The 17,232-nt window shown below is 41.8% G+C and overlaps 1 protein-coding gene and 1 long non-coding RNA gene across 13 annotated transcripts in view; one reads left to right on the top strand and one right to left on the bottom strand.

Annotated features, from left to right (window-relative positions):
• The window catches only part of LOC129638082 (teneurin-2-like), an 810,988-nt gene that overhangs the window by 181,698 nt on the left and 612,058 nt on the right, over positions 1-17,232 (bottom strand). For 6 of the 12 annotated variants that reach the window (XR_008707710.1, XR_008707707.1, XR_008707713.1 and 3 more), the window contains exon 1: positions 13,856-14,242. The exons of 2 other annotated variants lie outside the window; for them this stretch is intronic. The gene's annotated coding sequence lies outside the window, so the exon portion shown is untranslated. 4 more of the 12 variants (XM_055562622.1, XR_008707711.1, XM_055562666.1 and 1 more) reach the window with 4 other exon arrangements.
• The window catches only part of LOC129638150 (uncharacterized), a 28,073-nt gene continuing 22,721 nt past the window's right edge, over positions 11,881-17,232 (top strand). Inside the window, exon 1 of the long non-coding RNA XR_008707714.1 lies at positions 11,881-12,765. This is a non-coding gene — a long non-coding RNA (uncharacterized LOC129638150). The remainder of the gene's footprint in view (positions 12,766-17,232) is intronic.

The following is a 17,232-nucleotide window of genomic DNA, read 5'->3' as shown; positions in this document are numbered from 1 at the left end:
TCTGTGATCCTGTGGACTGCAGCACGCCAGGCTCCCTGCCCTTCACCATGTCTGGAAGTGGAAGAGGGTGGCCCCGAGGTCACTGTCATGTAGATGGAAGGCAGATTTGGTGCTTGAGAGGAGATGGAGAAATAGGGATTAAGAGCTTTGAGAGTGCTCGGCCTGGAGATTCAACGGACAGGGAAACTCCAGCAGCAGCCAAGGAGTTGATCGCAAAATTGATCCTTCCCTCCAGGGAAAAGATGAGAACGCCAGCTACGAAAGAAGGTATAAATTGAACCACCAGATAGCAGGCCGATTAGAGCAGAAACATATTACTCTCGGTGCAGCTGATAGTATTCACACGTCTTTATGTTCACAGTCCTTTAAACACAGAGCAACACAATAAATTCTTATTTATGTGATGCCATCAGCAGCAGCACAGCCTAGATAGTTTCCTTCTTTTGTTTATAGGCAGAAGGGGAGACAATGCACACGATTTTTTCCTTTCATATCCGCTAGTGACTGCCCTTGGAGCTGCAGGGTTAAGATGGGAATGGAAGAATGCTGACAGTTTCACCATACGTCTTTTTATTCACAAAGACTTCTCATCTTGAAACCGGTTCTTTGTTTTAAATCAGGCATCTATTGATTAACCGTGAGACCCAGCGCAGCTCACCAGGGGCTGAGGTGGGGTATACACTATGGAATTAGGACAGTTAAACACTGAAATCGATCCTGCCTTTCTCCCGCCGCTGTTGCTGTAGCAAGCAGTTTCTCTAAGCTATTAATTTTATTATTAGCACACCTGGAGGCATTGCTTCCCTCGGGGAAAAGCAATCCAACTGTGTGTGCTACAAGGCTGGTGGCGGATGATCAATGGCATAGCTGGGATGGGACAGGTAGTGATGCCCTGTCCCCACCTCTTTGAAATGTGGGGGGTGATTTTTCTCGCAAAGCAGGGGACGCAGAATAAGATGTTGTTTCAGATCTCCTCCCTGGACCCTTTCAGCAAAATTTGATTACCCAAAACTTGCTTTTGTGTTTGTTTTTAAAGAAAATGTAAAAAAGAGAAGTCCTCTAAATGTGAGTTTTTAACTCTGCCACTTCACTGTGGGACTTTCTTCAAGCTGGATTGCCATCATAGCCCTGGTGTCAAGTGGAGGACTTGGAAGAAGAGATGGGTCACACCCAGATCATCAGGGGTTGTCAGTTGGCTGCTCACAGGCTAACCCTCTTTTCAGAGCATTACCCTCGACCAGCGAGAGGCGGGCTCTGTAAACCGTGTGAAAAATGTATGCAATTGTTGAAAATATATTGGACAACTTTCAGAAAGCAGGCTATTTCATCTGAACATCTGGATAGCTGGGTTTTCATTAGAAAATTAGGTGCATACACAACACTGAACCTCTATGGCTTGTGGTGTAATTAACAGAGTTGCAGAGAGATGGTCCTTTTTAGAAAATGCACGTGCTCCGGGTTCCCCATGTCCTCAATCAGCTCACGTCACCTGTGATGTTACCTGCTTGGCTTCTGGGAAGTAGACTTTGCGGTCTCCAGTCAAGATCATCTCCACGACAATAATTTCAATCATCGGAGAATATGCCAGTATGAACAACTCCCTTCCCAGACTCCTACAAGTCTCTGTTTTTCCTACTTCTTTACTTGTTCTCTTTTCTTTCTCCCTCCTTGCTCCTCTTTCTCTCATTTTCCTTTTTTATCTCAAGGTCAGTCTCTCTCTCACATTCATACACATACAGAGATACAGACATATACAGATGTAGATATAAGTGTAAGTATAGATATATCATACTCCAGGAAGAAGCAATTGCTTAACAAAAGTCCATTTTATAGCAGAGAATACAGAAAGAGGACATGGAGTATATCCAAACTGATGTCACTGTTTGAAAGGCATCCAGATGATTGGGTTGAGGTTGCCTGACTTACGATATGGAAAGATATTCATCTGTTCTTATAGAGCACACAGTACTGAATTACTTGCCAGATAAATCCCAGGACACAGTCTATCCATTTCCCCAGTTCATGTTCTATACAGCCTAGGGTTGCAGGGAAGGTATAGTTTACAATGAGCAGCTGGATTTGCTCACAAAGCATCAATATACTGAGTTCTGCTAACATCTGGCAAACTATTAAGAAGGTCACTGACCCTTGCCATCCAATTTCTGTATCCTCCAAAGATTGACCCTCTTTCCCATTCTTTTAACAAATGTTGACTGAGCATATACTATGTGCTAGCTTCTGTTCCAGAAACAAGTGATGGATTAGTCTCTAGCAAACCACACTGCAGAAGAAACCCAAGCTTTGGAATGAGATGGATATGGGTTTGTGACCTGGTTTTGCCACTTATTAACTGTGTCTTTCTGTCAGGTTATATCATCTCTATGATTTTATATACCTTGGCTTTTACAAAGATCACTAGTAAAAATGGTCACAGTAATGTCCATCTCTAGTAGAACAAGAGAAAAAGAAGCAAGTGCTCCCATTCTTTGGTGACTCCACGGGGGATATCCCAACATTTACTACCAACCTTGGCATTCAGGACCCAGAATCAATAAGATTGATTGATACAATCATTCAATGGTTCTTGAGAAACATGGTAAAATATGTCATAGACATGAAAGGTGTAAGAGTTACACAGTTATATACATTCGTTAGAATTTCACAGTTAAAATTTTCACATATATATGTTACATTAAAAACTGTAAATGAATAATAATTGTGTGGAAGGAATGAGGAGTACGTGAAGGTATAAATGATAGTGTGTGTGCTGTGCTAAGTTACTTCAGTGTCCAACTCTTTGCAGCCCCATGGACTGTAGCCCGCCAGGCTCCTCTGTCCATGGGATTCTCCAGGAAAGAATACTGGAGTGGGTTGCCATGCCCTCCTTCAGGGGATCTTCCCAACACAGGGATCAAACCCTCATCTTGTGAGATCCAAAACTGCAGGCAAAGACTGCAGAGCCATCTAGGAAGCCCAGAAACAGGTCTGCAGCTTGAATTTTCTAACTAAAGTTTTATCAGAACACATCATTCCTTTTCCTATCATCTGTAACCACCTTCATGCCCCAAATGCTGAGTTGAGTAGTTGCAATAGAGACAGTTTTGCCCACAAAGTCCTTACTTAAAGAAATAATTTGCAGATCCCTGATCTACTTTATTCCTGTCTCATAATATATGCTCAATAAAAGCTCCCACCTTTTCTGTTTGAAAGACCAGTTCCCTCAGATCGCTTGTAGGTAACTGAGAACAAACTGGACACATTAACTTTGGCTATGAACGGCTAATAATGCCTTAATACGTCACCACTCCCAGATAAGACACTAAAAACTCCTGTTAAAATGTAAATGAGAGCACAAGGACACAGCTAATACATCAAATGTAGGAACTGAACTGATGAAGCTCTTCTACAGCAGGGGGACTTTTTCTGCTGAGATTGTCTTTACTGACTTTTTCCATCCATGCCATTGACTGCTCTTGGTGTTTGTTCCATTTTTATAATTTCTTGGATCAGCATATGTGTATCATAAGCCCACATAGGCTGCCAGTATTCTCTATAGAGTTTAAACTCTTTTAGAAGATAAGGGGTGGGAGTATAGCCTTGTAGATAAGAGCATGATATTTAGCAACTAACAGACCTCACTCCTTGGTCTATGACATATTGTTTACAAACAAAGATTTTTAAACCCAGTGTCCCCAGCCAAACAATGGAGATGAAAATAATACTCATCTTCGAGCGTTTCCTGAGGATGAATAAGAAATTGCAAAGGAGGTGCTTTCCACAGCTAACATTTATGGTGCAATACTATTTTTATACCTGTGTTGCAAATGTCATACCTCCCAGGAATCCCTGCTAAATTGGGTTTGTCCTGGGACCAAAATTGAAGTATGTGACCTTCAAAGGGGTGCTCCCTGTCCCACCTTCTCTATTCCTTCTCAGTTTCATGAATCCTGGACTCAAAACTCAATTTCAGAAGAAGGTGAACAGCTTTCTTCAAGTCACAGGTGCCTCACGTGGAAATCTCTTCCAAATTTATAATTCAGTAACTCTGCATGCTATCTTAATAGTCTACAGTTCCAGTAATAAAGATAGGTTAATTCTGCATTAGATGAGCTTTAATGTACATTTAGAAATCAGAAACTAGCTTAAGTGTTCATTAGTGGAAATCTTACCTAAAGTGGGTCATGTCAAAGTAGACGAAATTCAGAGACTTTGGGAAGAAAGGGGTGTTTGCTTCATGTGTCATCTTCTATTATTTATGATGAATTCAGTGGTTGTGAGTCAAATCAGTCTGATATGTTTTGTAATGTAACACGGGTACATATCGGTTTGAGAGGTCTCCAGGGAAGTGGCTTCTCCCATGAGTTCAGGATCTTTTGTCCAACTATAGCACAGGTGTGGGGGTTGGGGTAGGAAGAAGCTGCTATGGCCTCATGACTGGAGAGCGTGTGCTGTCATGCCCGACTCTTTGTGACCCTAGGGACTACAGCCCGCCAGGCTTCTCTCTCCATGGAAGGACAGAATACTGGAGTGGGAGAAGGCAAGAATACAAAGTGGGTTGCTGTGTACTTCTCCAGGAGATCTACCCAACTCAGGGACTGAAGCTTGGTCTCTTATGTCTCCTGCACTGGCAGGCAGGTTTTTTACCACTAGCGCCACCTGGGAAGCTGATGGCCTTATCACCAGGGAAGTTATCTCTGGTCAATAACCTTTGACTTGGCCCAGAAGGAATGAGGCCTCTTTAGCAGTGACTTGTTCTTACCTAGAGATGTCATGCAAAGAACCTGGGCTTGAAATGAGACAGACCTGTAGCTGGCTTCTGGATATGCTAGTCATCTTGGGTGAAATGTCTCACCTTTGTGATTTTGTTTCCTCATCCAAAAAGAAAAAAATCAGAAACATTCATTGCTAGGACAAAGAAGGATGCCTGTAAAGTACACTACACAATTTCTGTCAAATAAGCTCTAAAAAATGTACTATGTGAGGGTCCTTGAAGGGTATTTTAATAATGTAAACATTCAGTAAATGGCAATTTTCACCATCATCTTTATTGTCACTGCTGATCTTGACTGGCAAGGTCAAAAGTTATTTTTACAGATATTGTCATCTATAGCACCCCAAATAGGCTCAAAATGACAGTCTGAACTTTAAAAGTTAAGCCCACATCTGCAAATAGCTATATGTTTCCTGGGTCTGTGACTCTGCCCAGGGTTACAGTAATTTTTATGTAGAAATAGAGAAGTCCTATCCATGTTTGAGAAGAAAGTTTTTGGGTCTTGTCTCCCCCACCACACACCTTCCATCTGATATTAGCTGTGTGGTAGAGATACTCCCCAGGCTATGTACCGAGGAAAGAATTCACAGGCTTCACTTACAATAAGTTGAAATGCTTAATAAAACAAAGGTATCTTCTGCGTAAGTTTGCTGGGTGTACGTGGGGAATCAGATTCACACTTTCATTTAACAGTCGCAGGAACTGCACACCTACAGTGATTTCCCAGGGGTGCAATGCTACAAATGTACCCCAAGGTGTCAGGAACAAATTGTATCATGATGTCTGTCTTTCCTGACTCCAACTTCAATGTAAGGGTTTTAATGGCCTCAAAATAAATAGGAACTGACACTAAAATGACACTTTTTGTGAACAAGATATATTAGATATTTTCTACACTCCTCCCCTCACCAGCATGCTTTTCCCTTTTGAGAGAAAAGTGCTCAGTTGGTGTTTCTACGTTGTGGCAGCAATGCAGATTCAAATGCAGGTGTTTTCCATCACTGATATCAAACTTGCACAGAGAGAGCACTAGATCCCATAGATCCTGTAGGTGCCTCTGCTGCCTTCCCCCTCACAGCCACTGCGGGTATTTATGTCCTACAACACTGTCCACCTTTCTTTCTTCAACAATCCACAATGTCAGACAGGTACAAGGAACATCACCATCCACTACTTTCATGAGTAAAGCTCTATATTTGTACAAACAAGAGAGTCAGAAATCATCATTCCCTGTTGCATCTCAGTTAAGGGTTAATACCTTGAGATTTTCCAGCCATGGTGGGAAGGCTCAAAACCAACAAAAGGGAACTGGTTTCCTTCTTCACTATCCTATTTCACTTATATGATAAATACCATACTTTATATATCGTTTTTTTCTGATAAACGTATGAAAGTGTTAGTCTCTCAGTCATGTCTGACTCTTTACAACCCCATGGACTATAGCTCGCCAGGCTCCTCCGTTCATAGAAATCTCCAAGCAAGAATACTGGAGTGGGTAGCCATTCCCTTTTCCAGTGGATTTTCCTGACCCAGGGATTGAACCTAGGCCCCCTGCACTTCAGGCAGATTTTTTATCATTTGAGCCACCAGTATGCTGGGCTACAGGTCTGGAAAATCAGTTTCTACTTCTGCCCCTGTTTAGCTGTGGGCACGTGCAGAATTCCCTTCTCCTATTGAGATCTCAGGGTTCTCACCCATCACAGTAAAGAGACAGGCAGTTCAACAACAAAATAGTTTTCCTGTCTTTTACTAACACCAACCTGTGGGTAGTAGCTCTAGGGATCACTGAGTTGAATGGGTTCTGGTGCTGCAACCTGGACTCAGCAGAAAAGCCACCATGGTTGACAAGTGCTGTCCCCATGAAGATGAGAGGGAGGAGGAAGAAGCAGTGAATACCAGTGGTGTTACACCTAGGGTAGACCTCTGAATGATGGACATAAAACCATAAAATCCAAGTTTAACAAAGAGAGCTACTAAAGAACTTTTCTTGAAAATGAAATGTTTCCTTTCAAACCTGTGAAGCCACCTATGCATGCACAATCAGTCACTCAGTCATGTCTGGCTTTTTGTGACCCTGTGGACTGTAGCTCGTCATGCTTTGTCCATGGGATTGGCTTCCCTGGCGGCTTAGAGGGTAAAGTGTCTGCCTACAATGCGGGAGACCCAGGTTTGATCCCTGGGTCGGGAAGATCCCCTGGAGAAGGAAATGGCAACCCACTCCAATACTCTTGCCTGGAAAATCCCATGGTCTGAGAAGCCTGGTAGGCTACAGTCCATGGGGTTGCAAAGAGTCAGACATGACTGAGTGACTTCACTTCACTTCACTTGTTGGCAAAGTGAGTAAGAATCTGCCTACCAATACAGGGGACATGGGTTTGATCCCTGTCCACAAAGATTCCTGGAGCAACTAAGCCTGTGTGCCATAGCTACTCAGCCTGCACTCTAGAGCCCCTGAACCACAACTGCTGAGCCCCTGTGCTGCAACTACTGAAGCCCGGTGTGCTCTAGAGCCTGCGATCTGCAACAAGAGAAGCCACTGCATTGAGAAGCCAGCACACAGCAATGAAGAGTAGCCCCCCCACTTGCTGCTAATAGAGAAAGCACATGCAAAAAACCAATGAAGATCCAGTGCAGCCTAAAGTAATAATAATAAAATTAATACAAAGGCACCCATGAGGTTTACCAAAACCTTATCCTAAAACATTAGCTGCTATTTTAAAAAACATACAACACAAGAATTCTCTCTGAATAAGAACGTTCCTTTCACTGAACTTCTATCTTCTTGGTCTTTGACCCTTTTGTTTCTAGGGATACACATTAAATTTAGCAGGGAACTATTATGATTTAGTTCCAAGTTTTGAATTTAATTTTGTATCATGTGATTGCTTGAAGGAGAACTGAGATGACAACTGTACCAGTTTTCTTTGACTGTGTAACTCATAACCACAAACTTAATATCTTAAAACATTTCTTACTTCACAGTTTGTTTGGGTCAAGAGTCTGGGCATCGCTTAGCTGGGTCCTCCACTCAGGGTCTCACAAGATTATAGAGTCAAGCAGGCAGGCGGTGGTGGTGGTGGTGGTGGGATAGGGCTTGTTTGGACCTGAAATCTCATCTGAGGCTTGGGGTCCTCTCCAGATGTATTGATTCCTGGAAGAATTCAGTTCCTTGTGGCTGTGGAACTGAAGCCCTCAGCTCCTAGATGTCACCTGAAGTTTCCTGCCACCTGGCTTTCTCCATGACACTTTGTTCTGTCCATGAGAAGGACAATATCTCTAAGTCTTCTTTTTAAAGTTTCACCTGATTAAGTTAGAAATGCTATGACCAACATAGATAGAATATTAAAAAGCAGAGACATTATTTTGGTCAAAGCTATAGTTTTTCCAGTAGTCATGTATTGATGTGAGAGTTGGACTGTAAAGAAAGCTGAGTGCCAAAGAATTGATGGTGTTGAACTGTGGTGTTGGAGAAGACACTTGAGAATCTTCTGTACTGCAAGAAGATCCAACCAGTCAATCCTAAAGGAAATCATTCCTGAATATTCATTGGAAAGACTGATGCTGAAGCTAAAATTCCAATACGTTGGCCGCCTGATGCAAAGAACTGACTCACTGGGAAAGACCCTGCTGCTGGGAAAGATTGAGGGCAAGAGGAGAAGGGAACGACAGAGGAAGAGATGGTTGGATGGCATCACTGAGTCGGTGGACATGAGTTTGAGTAAACTCCAGGAGTTGGTTGGTAATGGACAGGTGCCGGGGTCCAGCCCGGTGGATCCAGGGAATTCGAAGGGGAGATGGCTTCGGCAATCAGGATACGATAGAATTAAAGATATAAAGAGTGGTTAAATAAGGATAGCTCAGCAAAGAAATTCAGTGAAGAAAAGAGGCTGAATAACTTGGTTTACGTGGAAAGCTAATAAAATTCCAAGACAAGGAATTTGCATCACCTACGTAGGCCACAGGCGTCCTTCTGTTCTCCCGAAGAAGAGGAGACACTAAGGCCTCCCCAGTCAGATCTTAGAAGCCCAGGCATAATTAGTAGGCTTGACAAGCCTTCACGCTCCAGATGGGAATTCAGCCAGAAGGTGAGAGAAAGAACGACATGGGGAGACCAAGCTTCAGTGAGCAAGGCCCGCACTTTATTTTCCAAAGTAGTTTTTATACCTTAAGTTGTGTATAGAGGATAATGGGGGAAGGTCAGCAGTCCTTGATGCTTATCGAAGCCAAGCTTTCAAACTTATCATATGCAAAAGTTTAGGTGATTTACATCATCTTCTGGCCAGGGGGCCTGTTAATATTTTATGACCCTTTCTTCAGAAAACTTATTTTTCTCTAAAGGTGATTATTCTAAAGTCAGGCACCACCCTCCGAAAGCATTAGATAAAGTTGCATTCCTATAGGGCAAAGGTGTGGTGGGCCCTAACAAGAAAATAATTAACTCAAGGGTCCAAGGTTACAAACATTAAAGCTACTACTTACATTCCTATTAATCAATACTCTCCCAGGAACACAGTAGGTAAGGGATATGGAAACTTAGCAGCAAACATTGGCCCAACAAGGGAAAAACCCTTCACCAATACAATTTTTAATCAATCTTTTAACTGCTTAAAGGAATCTGTATTTAACAGTTTAGAACATCTCATGCCTCTCATGGTTGGGAGGCTGTGAACAATAACATGTGGCCAGAAGAACCTGTTCAGGCAGGCTAGAGGACTTCCAAAGGAGTTTGTAGGTTTAAACACTCTTGTCACGCCCAGGAACTTTATTAACCGGAGCTGTAAGTTAACTCTTTTTCAGAGAGAGGTGGTGGGGGACAGCCCCCCGTAAAGTCAGAGGTGTAGGTGAGAGCACAAAGCAGTAAAGTAGGCAGACTCTGGTTTGGGGGTAGGTGCTCGAATTTCCAGGGGGACTCCTGAGGCTCGATCCCGCCTTTGCATATGCCGAGCCTCCTTCCTCATGACCTTTGCCACGGGCAGAGTTCCTCACTCTGGCTCCCGGCAGACAGGGAAGCCTGGTGTGCTGCAGTCCATGGGGTTGCAAACAGTCAGATACAACTGAGTGCCTGAACTGAACTGATACTTAAAATTAGTCAACATATTAGGGACTTTAATTACATATGAAAAAATCCCTCATCTATGCCATAGAAGATAACCTATAGACATGGGGATAACTACCATCATATTTATCAGATCCTACCCACACTAAAAGAGAGGGTATTACACAGGATATATAGAGAAGGGAGTGGGGACTTAGAAATCTAAACTCATCCAAGTAAGTGGAAGAACATAGATAGTTGTCTACATTAAAAAATGGAATACTAGATACAACATTTCAGGGATTACCAGAAATAGTCTTCAATCTTATTCACAGAAATCAAATATATATACATAATTATTTCTATATTTCACATGATGTTATGGAAACCCTTGAAAAAACTTTGTAGCCAATCCAATATGTTCCTAGCAACATTTATTGTTGTGCTAATATACCCAAAACACAAAGAAAGGAACATATTTACCAGCTACACAATAAGGGATAACAAGAATAACCTAAGTATATCTATATATGATTTTTAAAAATGGAAGGAAAACTGATATTTCACTTGTAGTTAATAAATTAATGCAAAAAAAATTCACAATTCTAATAATAACACAAAGGAGACAGTGTTGCCCACCGGCTTAATTATCTCTTTTTGAACAATGAGCATATCCAGGTTGGTATGGTTTAGTGAAGTGGGCCCTCTGAAACACTGATGCTCCATGTGGAGAAAAGAGAAAGCCAGTGGACCTTAAAAATATTTATAGGTTTTGACCTAGAAAATGTATTAGTCTACTGGCTTCTTCTCCAAATACCATAGTTCTTAGAAACCTCAGGTAAAGTATTAAGGGGAAAAATAAATTACCAGGATAAATCCTTAGAGATTTCACTGGGCACATGGCTTACATCACATCATGAGAACCAAACAAATATAGATTCCATATTGGATCAGTGATTGCTGTGCTGTGCTCAGTTGATCAGTCATGTTTGACTCGTCACAACCCCATGGAGTACATCCATCAGATTGAGGAAGTCAGCATTATCCTCATTTCACACTTACAGCCTTGCTGTTTGAGGGCTAAAGGCATACAAAGTTACCCTGCAATCTATAACTTTTCAACTCCAAGATCTGAGGTATGAACCGAGATACTGCAGTTCAATTAACCAAAAAGAGTAACACAAAGCCATACAAATGTAAAATTGCTATAATTATGCAAATGGAAGACATTTCAAAGCCAGCTTGCCTCTAAGAATCTGGATAAAGTTTGAGTGAAGGCTGTCATACTGGAAGTATTTTGAGTTCATTTACAATAATTTTCCTTTTATATTAGACTTTTGTAGGAATAGTATGTTTTACCAGATTCTAATCTGGAGAATTTATGATAAGCAAATAATCTAAATCACATATGAAAAGTTGTATTACAAGGTACCTAGTAAGCTATTATTTTTAACAGTAGGAAAAAAAAGGGGATACTGGGCATTTAAATTGTGTTATATATATTTATGTTAGAATACCATGAATATTCCCTGTAGCTCAAATGGGAAAGAATCTGCCTGTGAGGCAGAAGACCAGGGTTCAATCCCTGGGTTGGAAAGTTCCTCTGGAGAAGGCAATGGCAATCCACTCGAATATTCTTGCCTGGAGAATTCCATGGACAGAGAAGCCTGGCGGACTACAGTCCGTGGGGTCACAAAGAGTCAGACATGACTGAGTGACTAACACACACACACACACACACACACACACACACACACACACCATGAATATATTAATAACCATACTATCTAAGGTTGCTGTGGTTTAGGAGTGTGAAAATTAGAACATGAATTTGAAAAAAATTCTATAAACTCTAAAATAATCAACTGGAGCCCTAATTGTTACCTGCAGCTTTCAGAAACTAAATTTACACATTTTACAACTGGAGATACTTTCCTTCCTTACTTTGTATTAAAAACAAATTAGAAATTTTACGTCTCCTTCTGATCATGAGTGATTCTATAAACTACAATAATTTATAAAGTAGTTTTCTGATAAAAGACCAGTTTGTTTGTTTACTTACAGATGGCTTGATTGTATTACCACTTCCATCTCAAGTTGTAGCAAGTAACTTTCTGTGGTCATTTTCCGTGGTGGTGGGGGAGTGATTCATACAAGACTTTTTACATATGTGATTACTTCATATATGAAAATAAATAGAGTACCACAAACAAGTGTTGAAATTAAAAGGCAAATATAGGAACCTCAGCAGAACAGAAACATCATGAATCTAATTAATCTAATCCACACACACTTTGGATTTACTTCATGTGCAAAAGGACCAAAAGAAAATAAATGCCAAATACTTTCTCCCTGAATAGAGAGCTAGCACGGATTTTTATCACCTTATTTGTCTCTATCTTCCAAATTTGCAAACATATATTATTTCTATAATTTTAAAGACCTCACAGACATAAGAAACAAGGTTCAGAGTGAATATAAATGCAGCTTTCACTACCATGCAATGATTCCTCCCAGCTGTGCTAAATTATTTTCATCAGAAACAACTGTTTTAAGCCACATAGAACTGGTCACATCACTTGTCAAAAATTAAAAACCTTGTCAAACTCTTCCCTTTGTGGCATTATAAACAGTCAGTTGTCAAAAGTGAGCTGTTGGCAAAAGCAACACAAAACGGGGCGGGGGGAATGGTATATTTCCCTTTTATTCTAAGTGAAGGGTTTCCTATAATTTTAGCAGTCATTAAGATTTACTAATGAAGACTTGAGATGGAGTCTAAAAAAGGAAATATAAAGTTAAGTGGCTCATTTTGTGTTTTGAGAGGTAAAATATTAAGAGGAAAAAGAAGTGTTATCTCATCAATCACCAACCACATAAAGCTGGGAAAGTAACACAGCCCTTTCCAGCAGTAGCCTCCACTGAAGAACGCCATTGGCCTAGCGAGACTCCCTTCTAATAGGTGAGAAGCGATTTCAATCTCCATACCCATTTAATCACAGGGCTGTTTGAGCTCTGACTGCCAATTATCCTGAATTATGTGTCATATAGTAGGTTTGTGATCTGGGCTATAGTGCATTAGGGACCCAGCGGAGACCACCATGTTGATTTGACAAGGTTCTTAGAGCTGGGATGAATAAATTAACGCGACAGAATGATTCTGATGAACAGAAGATTGGAGCCAAGCTCCCAGAGATGGAAGATTAGTGACTAATCAGCTCTAACACCTGGTTTCCATAACACTCTAATAACAACTGCTCGTGCTGCTGTAACAAAACACAACAGCCTCTGCCAGGGGGGGAAAATGTGAAAGAGCCTCAAAAGTTACAGCTCGGGGTGTTTTATTCATGACAGAATGTATTTCACCTGTTCTTGGAAAATTAAGACCAGCAGCGATCCTCCCCCACTCCACCTCCTTTATAATGGGACGGAGGGCGGGGATGCGAATTCCAAACAAGCAGGTTCCTGGGAGCACAGATTGAAAGAGAAATTCACTGCTGCTAACTTTTCAATTCAACTTACATCAGCTGAAGGGCAGAGGTGGAGAGAGAGGGAAGGGGGAGGAAGGCTAGGGAGGAAGATGGGGGAAGAAGGGTCCCAACAGCTACTACTGGTGGGAGTTTGGGGCATCTTATTGGGCTGCCTTCCCTGGTGGCTCAGTAGTAAAGAAGCCCCGTGCCAATGAAGGAGATGTGGGTTCAATACCTGGGTTGAGAAGATCCACCAGAGAAAAAAATGGCAGCCCACCACTCCAATATTCTTGCCTGGAAAATCCCATGGACAGAAGAGCCTGGTAGGCCACAGTCCATGGGGTTGCAAGAGTCCAACATGACTGAAGCGAGTAGACAACACAATGGGGGAGAGAGACCCCAGGTAACAATCTTGTCTGGTCTCTTAACTTTAGGTTTAGGGTAAACAAATGGAAAAGTCTCCATACCACTACTCTGGTTAATCTGGAGACAATGCCAGGCCCTTAACATCTATCATATGACAGCAAGATACAAGGCACAGGAAAGTCTCAAATGAAAGCAAGCTAAGATCTTTAAACTTACCTGGCATGGCTGCCTCTCGTTGGATATGTGAAGGAATGCCATTTTGGCCAATACTGTTATCAAGAAGAGGAGGCCCTTCAGAGACTAGCGTGATCCACCGTTGACCTCCCTTTGGCCACTGGCTTCTGGACTAGAGAGGCAGGTCACTAATTAGGACGTGCCTTGTTAAATCAGAAAGCCCTTAACTGAGAACAGCTGGGAGTATCTGAAATGTATGCTGGAGTAGTGTTTTGACATCCAGCAGGACCTAGGTACCAAAGAGTTGAGGAAGGGGGCCCCCTTCCATGGCCTGATAGCGGGCTCCTGTCTGAGACTCACTCAGAAATGAACTGTCCGAAGAGACACACATGCTGACAAAGCAAGAGAGTTTCATGGGAAGGGGTGCCATACATACGATAAGGGAACTCCAGGAGAACTGCTCTGCCGGCTCATGTTTTATGGTAAGGCATTAGCTCCTGGATTGTCTCTGGCCAGTCATTTAGCTTGCACCCGTATTTGCTGATTCAGGATCCATCTCAGTGGTGTGGGCACCTCAGCCAAGATGGAGTCCAGTGTGAAGGATTCTGGGAGGTTGGTAGGATCTATTGGCTCCTCTCTCCTTTTGGCCCCTCCCAAATTTTCTTAGTTAGTTTTACAAGGCATATTATGGGCTGGCATCTCCTTGTATGTCTCCTCCCCTTCTTTTTGGCTCCTCCTGAATCCTGAATCCACCCCCCCACCAGTTAGTTTTCAGTGGCAGCACCTTTTTTTTTTTTTTTTTTTTAATCAGAACCTCCTGTTGTGAGACAACTCCTGCAAGTGGTTATCAACCTACCTGGCCAAGGTGGGCAGTTTCAGGCCAACAGTTCCCTAACAAGGGTGTTAGAATGATTCTCTTATGACTGTTTAAAAATTTGTTAGTGCATCTCTGTGCTAAGCCTCCTTGGCAAGTCTAAGACAATAAGAAGACCTAACTGAATAACAACAAAGTTTAAAGCCATGCTTGGTGGTGAAGAGGGGTTATTCACATTAAAAAACACAGAGAGAGAGTTTATTTTCCCTTTTGAAGAAGCATGGTTAATTCTGCTGGATTTTTTCAAATATGATTTGATGTAAAAGAAGGAGATTGACGCTCAAAGAAACAATCTATTTTCTGAAAGGTGGGTTGGGCTCTCTCTATGGCTTCTATTCACAACTGATTTCTAGCCACACCACTGCACTTTTCAGTCCTAACTTGTTTGATTCTGTAACCTTGTCTCAGGTTACAGAATGGTGGGATCATCCATTTGGATTTCAGGTTTCTTTTGAATTCAGGTTATTTCCCAACACAGGACACATGTCTGTGCCCCACATTCAGCTCAGCAGCCTGCGAAGACCCACGCTTTTTGCAGTGACTGACAGAGAAGCCAGCTCCATGTGGTCCCAAGGGTTGTTTCCAAATTTGGTCTCCCAAAGGGAATCTCACTAAACTCCTCCAGGCATGCTTTAATACAGACCCATTTTCACAGCTCCATTTGTTCTAACACCTGATTCTTTCCTTGCCTCAGCAAACCTCACTGAAGATGGAATGGAGGAGAGTAGCTCTTTTATCTATATTCCACAAGAAATCCTTTCCTTTATCCTCTTTCCAATATTTTACAACCCCCAAAATGAAATAGAAGCCTAAAGGTTAAAGGTGAGAAACCCTTTTTTTTTTCAAATGCAAGAAACTTACATGAGTTCATAGCTGACACTCTCTTTTAATTGTTTTATTTTCCCTCTCTTGAAATACTTGAGTGACTATTGTGAAATGAAGTAAAGATTCCTCTTGAAATAGATTTTCAAAGAGAAATTCAGGGGGAAAAGAAGTAAATCTTCAAAGGGGTTGATTGAACTTGTAATCATGAAAGCCACACTCTGGGACATTTGCTGAATTCCACTTGGTTAAATGGTTTATCATCTGGCCCCAAATTATAAATGCCCTAAACAATAAAGTAGAAAAAAGCCAGGCATCATCAATGTTCAGCTGAAAAATCACTACTGCCTCCACCAAAGGGACCTGCAGACAGTCAGAGCAGTTAGCTCAGCCTTGGTGGGAACTGCGGGGAGCAGTTTTATGCGTAGAAAGCACAGGTGACAACATAGGTGTTAGGATAACAAAACCCTCAAGTCTGGAGGGAGAGAGGCTTTGTTGTGTCCTGTTCCCCCAGAGACACTCTGGAGGTTTCTGAGGGGCATGAAAATAGCATGGATGTCTGCAGTTAATCTGAAAACATGTTGTTTTTCTACAGCCAAGAAATGATCTTCAGTAAATGGAACCAAATGATAGCGTAGTCTCCCTAAGCCACTTTATGTGCTTCAGCATCATCAAGTTTAGACAACACTGAATAGATAGGAATCTCATGGAAGAGCTTGAATCCCAAGACAGTGACTCCTGGCTCATAGAACTTCTGAGAAAGTGGCAAAATATATAAAAATCTCACTCCAAAGAAGTTCAGGTATGCAAATACATATAACAATGTGCATATCATTTCAGGGTTTTAGTTAAGGATAAGAGTCACTGTAGTGATATAAATAAAATCATTTTGGTCACATACAATATCATACCAGCATGATAAAATCCCCCAATAAGAGAATGGATACATGTATATGTGTGTCAGACTCCCTTTGCTGTCCACCTGACACTATCAAAACATTGTTAATTGGTCATATTCCAATATAAAATAAAAAGTTTAAAATTCCTCAATCAGTTAGATCCTTAGTTTCAAGAAAAGGATTGAAACTGAGGTGTTAAATGGTTATAGTTAAGCAAAAAAGGAATCCCAATTGTTGTTCCTCTCTCCTTACATTATGCAACACTGAAAGCAAGGGCCCCCCACTCCAGTACTTTTGCTGGAAAATCCCATGGACGGAGGAGCCTGGTGGGCTGCAGTCCATGGGGTCGTTAAGAGTCGGACACGACTGAGCGACTTCACTTTCACTTTTCACTTTCATGCATTGGAGAAGGCAATGGCAACCCACTCCAGTGTTCTTGCCTGGAGAATCCCAGGGATGCGGGAGCCTGGTGGGCTGCAGTCTCTGGGGTCGCACAGAGTCGGACACGACTGAAGCGACTTAGCAGCAGCAGCAGAAAGCAAGGGCCAGGGAGATGGTGAGTAGAGAAACTGAAAAGGATAGAATATTATTTTACTCAATCTGCTACCATGGGAAGATCAAACAAATGGTTTATAATAATGATCCTCATATTGGAAAGTTTCAAAAATCAACGGAGGCAAAGACGTAAGGCCAGAAGATGTTGTTGAAAGTACTTTTTCCATGGGCACTGGAGCCAGATGGTATTTCATGAAAAGAGGAAGATTCAATTCCTTAGCTACGAAAATTAGTATGTTGACTATACCTAATTTATAGGAAGATACAGA

Source organism: Bubalus kerabau, chromosome 1 (assembly GCF_029407905.1).
Source record: "Bubalus kerabau isolate K-KA32 ecotype Philippines breed swamp buffalo chromosome 1, PCC_UOA_SB_1v2, whole genome shotgun sequence".
Classification (NCBI taxonomy): domain Eukaryota; kingdom Metazoa; phylum Chordata; class Mammalia; order Artiodactyla; family Bovidae; genus Bubalus; species Bubalus kerabau.
The sequence above is the reverse complement of the archived record's forward strand: the minus strand, read 5'-3'. Positions and strand labels throughout refer to the sequence as shown.